Consider the following 13,350-nt stretch of genomic DNA (forward strand, 5'->3'; position numbering starts at 1 on the left):
AGGGAAAAACAGGGAGAAATCAGAAACCTGGAATCACTAAACGTAGAAAACAGAATAATAAATAAATAAATAAACGGAATTAGGTAAGAAAAATTCAAAAAGATTTGATAGAGATGTTATATATAGAGATGTTATAGGGCCCTAAATATTCTTTACATTTTCTCTCATTACTGTATTATTTAGGGATAGTTTAGAGTAACAGCTGTATCCTGAAGTGACCTTTAACCTCCCTGCTCCTCAATACTTATTCCACTGGATCAAAGCTTCAGCCAAGTAGGATACATGATAGTGGCAACACATGGAGTAGGGTTGGATATAGTCATGATAGGATACATGATAGTGGAAACACATGGAGTAGGGTTGGATATAGTCATGGTAGGATCCATGATAGTGGTAACACATGGAGTAGGGTTGGATATAGTCATGGTAGGATCCATGATAGTGGCAACACATGGAGTAGGGTTGGATATAGTCATGGTAGGATACATGATAGTGGCAACACATGGAGTAGGGTTGGATATAGCCATGGTAGGATACATGATAGTGGCAACACATGGAGTAGGGTTGGATATAGCCATGGTAGGATACATGATAGTGGCAACACATGGAGTAGGGTTGGATATAGCCATGGTAGGATACATGATAGTGGCAACACATGGAGTTGGGTTGGATATAGCCATGGTAGGATACATGATAGTGGTAACACATGGAGTAGGGTTGGATATAGCCATGGTAGGATACATGATAGTGGCAACACATGGAGTAGGGTTGGATATAGCTGTCTCTACCTTCTTGATCTTTGTGCTGTGACTGTTGTGCCCAATAATGTTTATATCATGTTTTTGTGCTGCTACCTTTATAGTGTTGCAACCATGTTGTGTTGCTACCATGCTGTGTTGTCATGTTTTGCCACCTAGTTATGTTGTCTTAGGTCTCTCTTGTTGTAATGTGTGTTTTGTCCTTTATATTGTATTTATTTATTTTAATCCCAGGCTCCCGTCCCCGCAGGAGGCATTTTGCCTTTTGGTAGGATATCACTGTAAATAAGAATTTGTTCTTGACTGACTTGCCTAGTTAAATAAAGAAAAAAATATATAAATATAGTCATGGTAGGATACATGATAGTGGCAGTGAAGTCATATTACTGGTCAGGTAGGAAGTAGCAGTGAGTCCTATTACCAGTCAGGTAGGAAGTAGCAGTGAGTCCTATTACCAGTCAGGTAGGAAATAGCAGTGAAGTCCTATTACCAGTCAGATAGGAAGTAGCAGTGTCAACACTGCCAAGTGGCTGGGATGTCCTCCACTGAGTCCACAGTCCTCTCCACCACAAACACCTCTACCACCGTCTGTTGTCTGCACACCTCTGTAACGCCCTGGCCATAGAGAGGGGGTTTTGTTCTCTATTTTGGTTAGGCCAGGATGTTACATGGGTGGGCATTCTATGTTTATTTTTCTATGTTGGTTTGTTTCTTTGATTTGGCCGTCTGTGGCTCTCAATCAGGAACAGCCGTAAATCGTTGTTGCTGATTGAGAGTCATACATAGGCAGACTGTTTTTCCTTTGGGGTTTGTGGGTGATTGTTTTCTGTGTAGAGTTAATCCTGACAGGACTGTTTGGCTGTTGTTTTTTTTCGTGTTTCGTTTGTAGTGTTCTTTCATTTATTAAAATTCGTAATGATGAACACATCCTCCGCTGCACCTTGGTCTCTTTCTGACAACGGCCGTTACAACCTCTGACCAAATCAAATTTAATGTTATTGGTCTCATACACATATTTCTCTGATGTTATCGCAGGTGTAGCGAAACAGTACAGTAATATCTAACAATACAAAACAATACACGCAAATCTCCACAATTTCTTTTAAGGATTTAGAAATATAGAAATAGTAGAACGAGCAATGTCAGAGTCTGGAATATAAATATATACAGTTTGTTTACAATGTATATGATGGTGTGTACAGACGTTATGGACCTTATGAGAATAGAAAAGGTATGTACAGCAGTAGTTATATAGGATGAGCCTGGACTAGAATACAGTGTGGAGTACTGGGTGGTAGACGGCTAGTAACAGTGACTAAAGTTCAGGACAGGGTACTGGGCGGAGGCTGGCTAGTGAAGACTATTTAACAGTCTGATGACCTGGAGATAGACCACACATTAACCACACAATAAGTATTGTGGTGGCAGGATCATGTTATGGGTATGCTTGTCACCGGAAAGGACTCAGAGTTTGTCAGGATCAAAAGAAATATGAAAGGAGCAAAGCCCAGGAAAAAACTTAAAACCCATTTCAGTCTTCTGAAAACCGAACCCTTGGATAGGGTTTTATTTTTCTGAGGGACAATTACACAAATGTTTATGCAAAAGACATACCAGAATGGCTTTCCACGACTTGTTGCGTGTTCCTAGGTGGTCTGTTCTCAGTCCTGACTTAAATCTGCTGAAAGAAACAGAGAAAATCAGGTTTAAATATCGCTGTCCATCAATGAACAATTTTGACAGAAACTATGGATGTATTTTGCGCAAAGGTGGTAGAATCTTTAAGAAAATGATTCACAACTTTAATGGCTTCCACCAAGTATTAACTTGGGGTGGGGGGGGGGGGGGGAATTATCCAATTATGATATAAAACAAAACAAATTGCTGAACATGGGATCAAAATGGATCAAAATGTGAAATAAATGTCAAGGAGGTGTAGACTTCCTATAGTAATTGTTCAGCCTTAACTATGGAGTGGGATATCAGCCACCTCAGTGACAACCACAGAACACAAATATATATAGTTTACACAAATATTAGCATGTTAGCTCTTATTGCAGGACTCTTATTGGGAAATCATCTCCCCAGTCAACCTATTGTCTGTATTGAACATTCATATTGGACTGTAGCAGCTAGCTAACTGGTTACCGATCAACCTATTGTGTGTATTGAACATTCATATTGGACTGTAGCAGCTAGCTAACTGGCTACTGATCAACCTATTGTGTGTATTGAACATTCATATTGGACTGTAACAGCTAGCTAACTGGCTAGTGATCAACCTATTGTGTGTATTGAACATTCATATTGGACTGTAGCAGCTAGCTAACAGGCTACTGATCAACCTATTGTGTGTATTGAACATTCATATTGGACTGTAGCAGCTAGCTAACAGGCTACTGATCAACCTATTGTGTGTATTGAACATTCATATTGGACAGCCTTACCTATAGAGTTGCACCACCACCCATCAGCCCATTCTCTTCTTGACTTCAAATCTGCAGTGTATTGTTGCTACAGGAGTTTATGATTAATAATCCTATTTATTTCAAGCCCCACTAATATGTCATCATACTATTCCTTTAAAGCCCCTCTGTCAGATATAAATCATCAGAGTGGGAAACCAACTGAAATGGAAACAATGGAGCAAATGGATCACTATCAGGGGGTGTATTATGACATCAGATAGAACTACTCAGACATTCCAAATATCACTTGATTATCAGAGAGGTGTATTATGACATCAGATAGAACTACTCAGACATTCCAAATATCACTTGATTATCAGAGAGGTTATTATGACATCAGATAGAACTACTCAGACATTCCAAATATCACTTGATTATCAGAGGGATGTATTATGACATCATATAGAACTACTCAGACATTCCAAATATCACTTGATTATCAGAGGGGTTATTATGACATCAGATAGAACTACTCAGACATTCCAAATATCACTTGATTATCAGAGGGGTGTATTATGACATCATATAGAACTACTCAGACATTCCAAATATCACTTGATTATCAGAGGGGTGTATTATGACATCAGATAGAACTACTCAGACATTCCAAATATCACTTGATTATCAGAGGGGTTATTATGACATCAGAACTACTCAGACATTCCAAATATCACTTGATTATCAGAGGGGTTATTATGACATCAGATAGAACGACTCAGACATTCCAAATCAGGCTTCATCCATAACATGAAGGTGGATATTGATCCAACCATTTCAAAAGTAATGACCAGGCTGATGGAAACAGGATATGTCTGAACACTTTTAGAAATGCCGACAGACTATATGTTAGTTCGTTTGACATGGTGGGATCCTTTTGTGTCAGTAAAAATGCATGAGCGAGAAATGGATATGGAAACTCCTTTATCCGCATATATTAATATAATAACCATCAAATCTTAGTTAACTTGGAGTCACGCGATATGTTGTGTGGTCCTCCCACTACGACTTGGGAAACCATGCAGTTTATTAGGCTACAGATGAAATAAGTTAGGAACTTCACAGGGGGGTGAAAGTGGAGGTGATGAGCTTGATGCTCCTTTCCAATACATTTTGAGGGTCTTATTCTGGTGACATGATGACTGATGCTTGGTTGCCAATGGACAAATAAAATAATATCTCTCTTATCCATAATAATCTCATCATGTAGGTAGACTACCCGCACTGTAATGTGAGCTGCTGGCTACAGTGCACGGGACAAGAGACATTCAGTACAGTTGAAAATGTGATGGAAACCCATTTAACTTGTATTTTTCCATACGGAAAATGGGAATTTAACAGCAAAAGTAATTTATTTGTCACGCAAAGCCTTTTATCCGCAATAAGTATGTTTGATAGAAACATTTCTGGTGGGAAAATGCATGTATTGTTTTATGCAGATGTTTGAATATTCACATGAAAATCTGTGGCAAATTGCACAGAAACTTATGTACTAAGGTGGATATTGATCCAACACCTGCCGTTTATTCAAACCAGCCCACTGGGCACAGACGTCAGTTCAACATCTAGTTTCTATTTACATTTCTTTGAGTCCTCAACTAAAGTGAATTCAACATGAAATCAACACAAAATATCACCTGTCATTGGATTTAGGTTGCCAGTTGGGTGAAAAATAAATACAAATACCTGATGTTGATGGATTTTTACAAATCCAGTCAGTTTTCAACATTGATCTATCATCATCATCACATTGATTTGTTTTGTTGAAATGATGGAAACAACGTTTATTCAATCAGTGGGAGGCTTGTAAATTCCCCCAGGAAAGTGGAACGAGGAACTCTTCATTGAGACAATGATAAACAGCATTCCGTGGGCGAGTTGTGGTGGATATTATAAAATAAGGATCTGCTGGAGTCCAAGTCAAACCAAGATTCTTTATTTCTGAGCTCAGAGAGAATAACAGAGTTACACAGCGCAGAGGAGACAGTCTGAATTCCTGAAGCATTGGGTGATGAGCACGTATCTTTATAGTTTCCTGTTCCTGGGAGGGACTTTATTCATACAAGGACACAGGTGCAGCTGGTTTGCAACACAGGATGATACTCCCAAGAACAGGAGATTATAATAGGTCAGTTTCACAAGGTTAGTCACATACTCAGTTATGTGGACACACATACAACTAACATTTTCCATTACAGAGTCTGAATATTTTCATGTCATTAAATCATCAGTGGGCCAACAATGCAAATGCAAACAATGGAACAAATGCATCACATCCAAATATCACTTGATTATCTGTAGTGCTGGAGGAATGACACCCATATAAACACACACATAGTCAGAGTTTAAAAAAGGACCATTTAAACACATGGAATCTGATCTACTCTATTCAAACTGACATACTCCATATTGTCATGACATGGCCCTTTCTGGGTATAGATCGTGGCTTCCCCCTCTCCTACACCCAGGTTCTGTTATCTCAGGTCGTAAATTCCTGGCGGAGACTCTCTCCCCCTTTTCATGCAGAGAGAGACCACAGAGTGAACAAAGGATTTCACGTGGCCGAACTCCTAAATCCCCAAAATGGGAAAATTAAACTATATGTCCACCTTTGAGAGTGTGGGAAGGGTCCGTGGACACTTAAGGGACAGTTATGTTCAGTGTAAAGATGAAACTATTTGTGAAATGATGTAATGTGATGTTAAACCTTTAATGTGAGAGAATTGTATTCCCTTTATAGTTTAACTAAGTCATTGGCCTGTCCCCAGCACAGACATGATCTGGAACCGCCTTTCCTATTGTTACGAATAAAAGCCCCTCCTAAAATAAATCCTCTTCAGACTGAGCAAACCCACAGCGTGAGCTGTGATTGCGAATAGTTTAGACAACGCATACCTCGTGTAAGCTGAGGTGGCACAGGTTTGAGTACCAAAACTAGAAAACCATCCCACGTGGAGCATTGGCTACATGGCTGGAAATGGTTCAACTCTGAGACTATTGATCCCTACAGAATAAGAGCAATAGTGGGTCTGTGGGGGCATAAGATAATTACTAGTCTGCAGCTAGAAATGATGTAAACCTGGGATGCGAATACCGACAACCGCCGAAACAGTATTTCTGAATGGTAACTAAGAAAGAATTTGAACTTCAGGGAAACAGAAAGAGAGAGAGAGACTCAGATGAACTCTCCAGCAGACGGACCGGATTCCAACAGATCACAATGACACATGGGCGTAAATATATATTGATTGCAATTATTCCTGAATGAGTGAGCGTTCATGTGCAAAGGATTAGCATTTCGAATAGTGTACAGTTGAAGTCGGAAGTTTACAGACACTTTGGTTGGAGTCATTAAAACTCATTTTTCAACCACTCCACAAATTTCTTGTTAACAAACTATAGTTTTGGCAAGTTGGTTAGGACATCTACTTTGTGCATGACACAAGTCAGTTTTCCAACAATTGATTACAGACAGATTATTTCACATATAATTCCCTGTATCACAATTCCAGTGGGTCAGAAGTTTACATACACTAAGTTGACTGTTCCTTTAAACAGCTTGGAAAATTCCAGAAAATGATGTCATGGCTTTAGAAGCTTCTGATAGGCTAATTGACATAATTTGAGTCAATTGGAGGTGTACCTGTGGATGTATTTCAAGGCCTACCTTCAAACTATGTGCCTCTTTGCTTGACATCATGGGAAAATCAAAAGAAATCAGCCAAGACCTCAGAAAAGAATTGTAGACCTCCACAAGTCTGGTTCATCCTTGGGAGCAATTTCCAAACGCCTGAAGGTACCACATTTATCTGTACAAACAATAGTACGCAAGTATAAACACCATGGCACCACGCAGCCGTCACACTGCTCAGGAAGGAGACACGTTCTGTCTCCTAGAGATGAACGTAATTTGGTGCGAAAAGTGCAAATCAATCCCAGATCAACAGCAAAGGACCTTGTGAAGATGCTGGAGGAAACAGGTACAAAAGTATCTATATCCACAGAAAGTCCAGAAGTCCTATATCGACATAACCTGAAAGGCCGCTCAGCAAGGAAGAAGCCATTGCTCCAAAAACGGCATAAAAAAGCCAGACTACGGTTTGCAACTGCACATGGGGACAAAGATCGTACTTTTTGGAGAAATGTCCTGTGGTCTGATGAAACAAAAATAGAACTGTTTGGCCATAATGACCATCAGTATGTTTGGAGGAAAAAGGAGGATGCTTGCAAGCTGAAGAACACCATCCCAACCATGAATGTCAGGAAGTGTGAAAAACGGAGTTTAAATATATTTGTCTAAGGTGTATGTAAACTTCCGACTAGAACTGTACATTTGCATGTTTAACAAGTTCTGTAGATCAGACGTTAATGAAGCAATACAGACCACATTGAAGTGTCTGGAGTTTTGTCTGCCTCTTCAAGAGTCTTGTAAAGATAGGGGGTTGACTGGGACAGGCAATGTAACATCCATAATGTTTTTAGGGAACGTTTTTGTAAAATATGCACCTAGCATCAGATCATCCTGAAAATGTCTCTCTAAAGCTAACTTTTAAGGTTTTATATGGTCTATTGGCTTCTCTCTTTTCATTGGCAGAATCCTTTTTCAGTGTTATGATATTCATAACATCCATGTCCACCAGTCTATCTTCATGTCAACTAACATAACTCTGCTGGTTGTCCTGGTAACAGATACCAGTGGGCAGATCTATTGTATTTGTTCAAACTAAACTACAACACTTACTTTGATGAGTCAAATCTGATCCTTTCTTCTCTTGTCCTCCTCTCACAGTTCCACTCAGCCCCGTTGTTTTCCTGCAGTCCACCAGCAGTACAGACACCCTCTTCATACCCAGCAGTAAGGCGCTACAAAAATGAAAATGTCTTAGATTTTTCTCAGACTTCAAAAGTGGTCTCCTGATGTGGTTTAAGTATTGTTGTGGACTTAGAACATCCAATGGTGTTGTTTTTCTATTAACAGTGTGATTTAGAGAGCGAAAACCAGAAAAACAGGGACAAATCAGAAACCTGGAAAAACTAAACGGAGAAAATGGAATTAGGTAAAAGAAAAGAAAAAAACCCGGATTAGATAGAGATGTTATAGAGCCCTAAATATTCTATACATTTTCTCTCATTACTGGATTATCTAGGGATAGTGTAGAGTAACAGCTGTATCCTGAAGTGACCTTTAACCTCCCTGCTCCTCAATACTTCTTCCACTGGATCAAAGCTTCAGCCAAGTAGGATACATGATAGTGGCAGCACATGGAGTAGGGTTGGATATAGTCATACTAGGATACATTGAGCGGCAAGATGTTCTTTACGATTCGGCCATCAGATTTGCCACCAATGCTCCTCCCTGCACTCTATACTCCTCTGTATACCCGTTGCAAGACCCACTGGTTCAATGCTTATTTATAAAACCCTCTTAGGCCTCACTCCCCCCTTTCTAAGATATCTACTGCAGCCCTCATCCTCCACATGCAACACCCGTTCTGCCAGTCACATTCTGTTAAAGGTCCCCAAAGCACACACATCCCTGGGTCGCTCCTCTTTTCAGTTCTCTGCAGCTAGCGACGGGAACAAGCTGCAAAAAACACTCAAACTGGACAGTGTTATCTCCATCTCTTCATTCAAGGACTCAATCATGGACACTCTTACTGACAGTTGTGGCTGCTTCGTGTGATGTATTGTTGTCTCTACCTTCTTGCCTTTGTGCTCTTGTCTGTGCCCAATAATGTTTGTACCATGTTGTGCTGCTACCATGTTGTGTTGCTGCCATGTTGTATTGCTGCCATGTTGTGTTGCTGCCATGTTGTTGTCATGTGGTTTTTCTACGATGTTGTGTTGCTGCCATGTTGTGTTGCTACCATGTTGTTGTCATGTAGTGTTTCTACCATGTTGTTGTTATGTTGTGTTGCTACCATGTTGTTGTCATGTTACTACCATGTTGTTGTTATATTGTGTTGCTACCATGTTGTGTTGCTACCATGTTGTTGTTATGTTGTGTTTCTACCATGTTGTGTTGCTACGTGGTGTGGCAACCATGTTGTGTTGCTGCCATGTTGTGTTTCTACCATGTTGTGTTGCTACCATGTTGTGTTTCTACCATATTGTGTTGCTACCATGTTGTTGTTATGTGGTGTTGCTGCCATGTTGTTGTTATGTTGCTACCAAGTTGTGTTGCTACCGTGTTGTTGTTATGTTGTGTTGCAACCATGTTGTTGTTATGTTGTGTTGCGACCATTTTGTTATGCTACCATGTTGTTGTTATGTTGTGTTGCTACCATGTTGTTGTCATGTAGTGTTTCTACCATGTTGTTGTTATGTTGTGTTGCTACCATGTTGTGTTGCTACCGTGTTGTTATGTTGTGTTGCAACCCTGTTGTTGTTATGTGGTGTTTCTACCATGTTGTGGTTCTACCATGTTGTTGTTATGTTGTGTACTACCATTTTGTTATTCTACCTTGTTGTTGTTATGTTGTGTTGCTACCATGTTGTTGTCATGTTGTGTTCCTACCATGTTGTTGTTATGTTGTGTTGCTGCCATGTTGTTGTTATGTTGTGTTACTACCATGTTGTTGTTATGTTGTGTTGCTACCATGTTGTGTTTCTACCATGTTGTTATGTTATGTTTCTACCATGTGTTTCTACCATGTTTTGTTGCTACCATGTTGTGTTTCTACCGTGTTGCTACCATGTTGTGACCCTACCATGTTGTTGTTATGTGGTGTTGCTACGTGTAATAATAACGTGTATGATCTATATAAAGGTCTTTAGTAAAAAAAACATTAGAGACATAATTTAGTATTTAATATTACATAGTAAACTTTAATAATTGTAATATGTATGTTTAAATGTCTGTACTAAAGTTTTTGAATAAAATAAAAGGTTTGAAAGAAAATGTAATTTACTTTCAATGAATTATATCTTTCTCTCTCTCTCTCTTTCTCTCCCTCTATCTCTCTCCCTCTGTCTCTCCCCTTGGCTGGGAATGTTAAGGGTGAAGAAGTTGTGAATCTAGGGGGGCCTTTGCACACAGGGGAACTATATGTACACAAAATAATTAACAACCTGGACCCCCAGGTGTCTTTCAACACATGTTTTACTAACGGCCTAAACAGATACATTTTACCCTACATAAAAGAGTGTCTGAGGGATGTCTCAGTCAACCCCCCCCACCCAAAAAAGCCCCATAGGTCTCACACCTTCCTCTTTGAAAGGTTCATTGTACTCTTTAACTATGCTTCCTTTACTGACGACCTAAACAGATCACTTTTACCCTTTTAAAAATAGTTGTCAGCTATCCAGATTTAATGGTCAAGAGGTTGTGAACCTAGAGGGGCCCTTGCAGACATGTTGTGTTTAGGTACACATACGTTTTCTGTTTATGAAGGAATAAATGATTGAGAGGATATAGACCACAAAAAAATAAAAGATAATTGTAGTCTTTAACAATGTGCCCTTTACTAATGACCTAAACAGATAATTTTACCCCATGAACAACCTTTTACTGCAGGGGGCTAAATCGGGGGCCTTCAATGCTGCAGAAATGTTTTGATACCCTTCCCCAGATCTGTGCCTCAACACAATCGTGTCTCGGAGCTCTACGGACAATTCCTTCAACCTCATGACTAGGTTTTTGCTCTGACAACTGTGGGACCTTATATAGACAGGTCTGTGCCTTTCCAAATCATGTCCAATCAATTGAATTTACCACAGGTGGACTCCAATCTAGTTGTAGAAACATCTCAAGGATGATCAATGGAAACAGGATGCACCTGAGCAAAAATTTATAAAAAACTTGTTTCCGCTTTGTCATTATGGGGTATTATGTGTAGATTGCTGAGGAAATTGTTTTATTTAATCAATTTTTGAATAAGGCTGTAACGTAACAAAATGTGAAAAAAGTCAAGGGGTCTGAATACTTTCCAAAGGCACTGTAAGTGATTGAGGAGAGAGCATAATTGCTATATTCTAATTAAAATCATTGACTCATAGGAGAACACATGACCAAAGCAAGGCGTGACCCATATAGAAATAAAATAACATTAATCTTAATGAGAAATAGAATCAAATAAACAAATGTTTGCATAACCAAAGACATGAAAACTGGCACCAACATTGTATTTAGCTAGGCTTTCATATGGCCAGGAAGATTATTGAGAATTACAATAGTTATTGTTGCTAGTTTAGGGATGAAGATAGTGAAGGTTCATCGATGTTATAGATGTTTTTTAATTTGACGTTGAAACAACGTTTATTCAACCAGTGGGAAGCTTGTAAATGCCCCCAGGAAAGTGGAATGAGGAAGTCTTCATTGAGACAATGATGGAACAGCAATCCGTGGGCGAGTTGTAGTGGATATTATACAATAAGGATCTGCTGGAGTCCAAGTCAAACCAAGATTATTTATTTCTGAGCTCAGAGAGAATAACAGTTTGGTATTTTATTAGGATCCCCATTAACTGTTGCAAAAGCAGCAGCTACTCTTCCTGGGTTCCACACAAAACATGACACATAATACAGCACATCAATAGACAAGAACAGCTCAAGGACAGAACTACATACATTTCGTAAAAGGCAAAAGTAGCCTACATATCAATGCATACACACAAACTATCTAGGTCAAATAGGGGAGAGGGGTTGTGCTGTGAGGTTTCTTTATCTGTTTTTTGTGTATACTCCGGGTTGCAATCCTTATTAAACAAACTAGCCTCTGATCAAATAAGCTTTCCTTTGGTCTCTTGTGTGCACTTAGGGCAGAATTCCCTTACAGACTATGCAAACAATTTGGGATTTTGTACACATTCATGTTTCTTTTAAAAATAAGTGATGCAGTCAGTCTCTGCTCAACTCTTAGCCAAGAGAGACTGGCATGCATAGTATTTATATAAGCCCTCTGATTACAATTAAGAGCAAAACATGCCGCTCTGTTCTGGGCCAGCTGCAGCTTAACTAGGTCTTTCCTTGCAGCACTGGACCACACGACTGGACAATAATCAAGATTAGACAAAACTAGAGCCTGCAGAACTTGCTTTTTGGAGTATGGTGTCAAAAAAGCAGAGCATATCTTTATTACAGCCAGACCTCTCCCCATCTTTACAACCATTGAATCTATATGTTTTGACCATGACAGTTTACAATCTAAGGTAATGCCAAGTAATTTAGTCTCCTCAACTTGTTCAACAGCCACACAATTCATTACCAGATTCAGCGGAGGTCTATAACTTAAGGAATGATTTGTACCAAATACAATGCTCTTAGTTTTAGAGATGTTCAGGACCAGTTTATTACTGGCCACACGTTCCAAAACAGACTGCAACTCTTTGTTAAGGGTTTCAGTGACTTCATTAGGTGTGGTTGCTGATGTGTATATGGTTGAATCATCAGCATACATGGACACACATGCTTTGTTTAATGCCAGTGGCAGGTCATTGGTAAAAATAGAAAAGAGTAGAGGGCCTAGAGAGCTGCCCTGCGGTACTTTACATGTTTGACAGAGAAGCTTCCATTAAAAATCCTCTGAGTTCTAGTAGATAGATATCTCTGAATCCACGATATGGCAGAGGTTGAAAAGCCATAGCACATACGTTTTCTCAACAACAGGTTATGGTCAATAATATCAAAGGCTGCACTGAAATCTAACAGTACAGCTCCCACAATCTTCTTATTATCAATTTCTCTCAACCAATCATCAGTCATTTGTGTCAGTGCAGTACATGTTGAGTGCCCTTCTCTATAAGCATGCTGAAAGTCTGTTGTTAATTTGTTTACAGAGAAATAGCATTGTATTTGGTCAAACACAATGTTTTTCCAACAGTTGGCTAAGAGCTGGCAGCAAGCTTATAGGTCTGCTGTTAGAACCAATAAAGGCCGCTTTACCACTCTTGGGTAGCGGAATTACTTCGGCTTCCCTCCAGGCCTGAAGACAAAGACTTTCCTCTACGCTCAGATTAAAAATATGACAGATAGGAGTGGCTATAGAGTCAGCTACTGTCCTCAGTAGCTTTCCATCTGTTGTCAATGCCAGGAGGTTTGTCATTATTGATCGATAACAATTCTTCCACCTCTCCCACACTAACTTTACAAAATTCAATCCTTGCACTGCTTTTCTTTCATTATATATT

The 13,350-nt window shown here is 39.4% G+C and overlaps 1 protein-coding gene across 1 annotated transcript in view; it reads right to left on the reverse strand.

Moving 5' to 3' along the window:
- LOC115178195 (zinc finger protein 658B-like) overlaps positions 1-13,350 on the reverse strand; it is a 1,063,446-nt gene that overhangs the window by 339,751 nt on the left and 710,345 nt on the right. The window lies entirely within an intron of this gene.

The sequence above is a fragment of the Salmo trutta genome, chromosome 38 (assembly GCF_901001165.1).
Source record: "Salmo trutta chromosome 38, fSalTru1.1, whole genome shotgun sequence".
NCBI classification, from domain to species: domain Eukaryota; kingdom Metazoa; phylum Chordata; class Actinopteri; order Salmoniformes; family Salmonidae; genus Salmo; species Salmo trutta.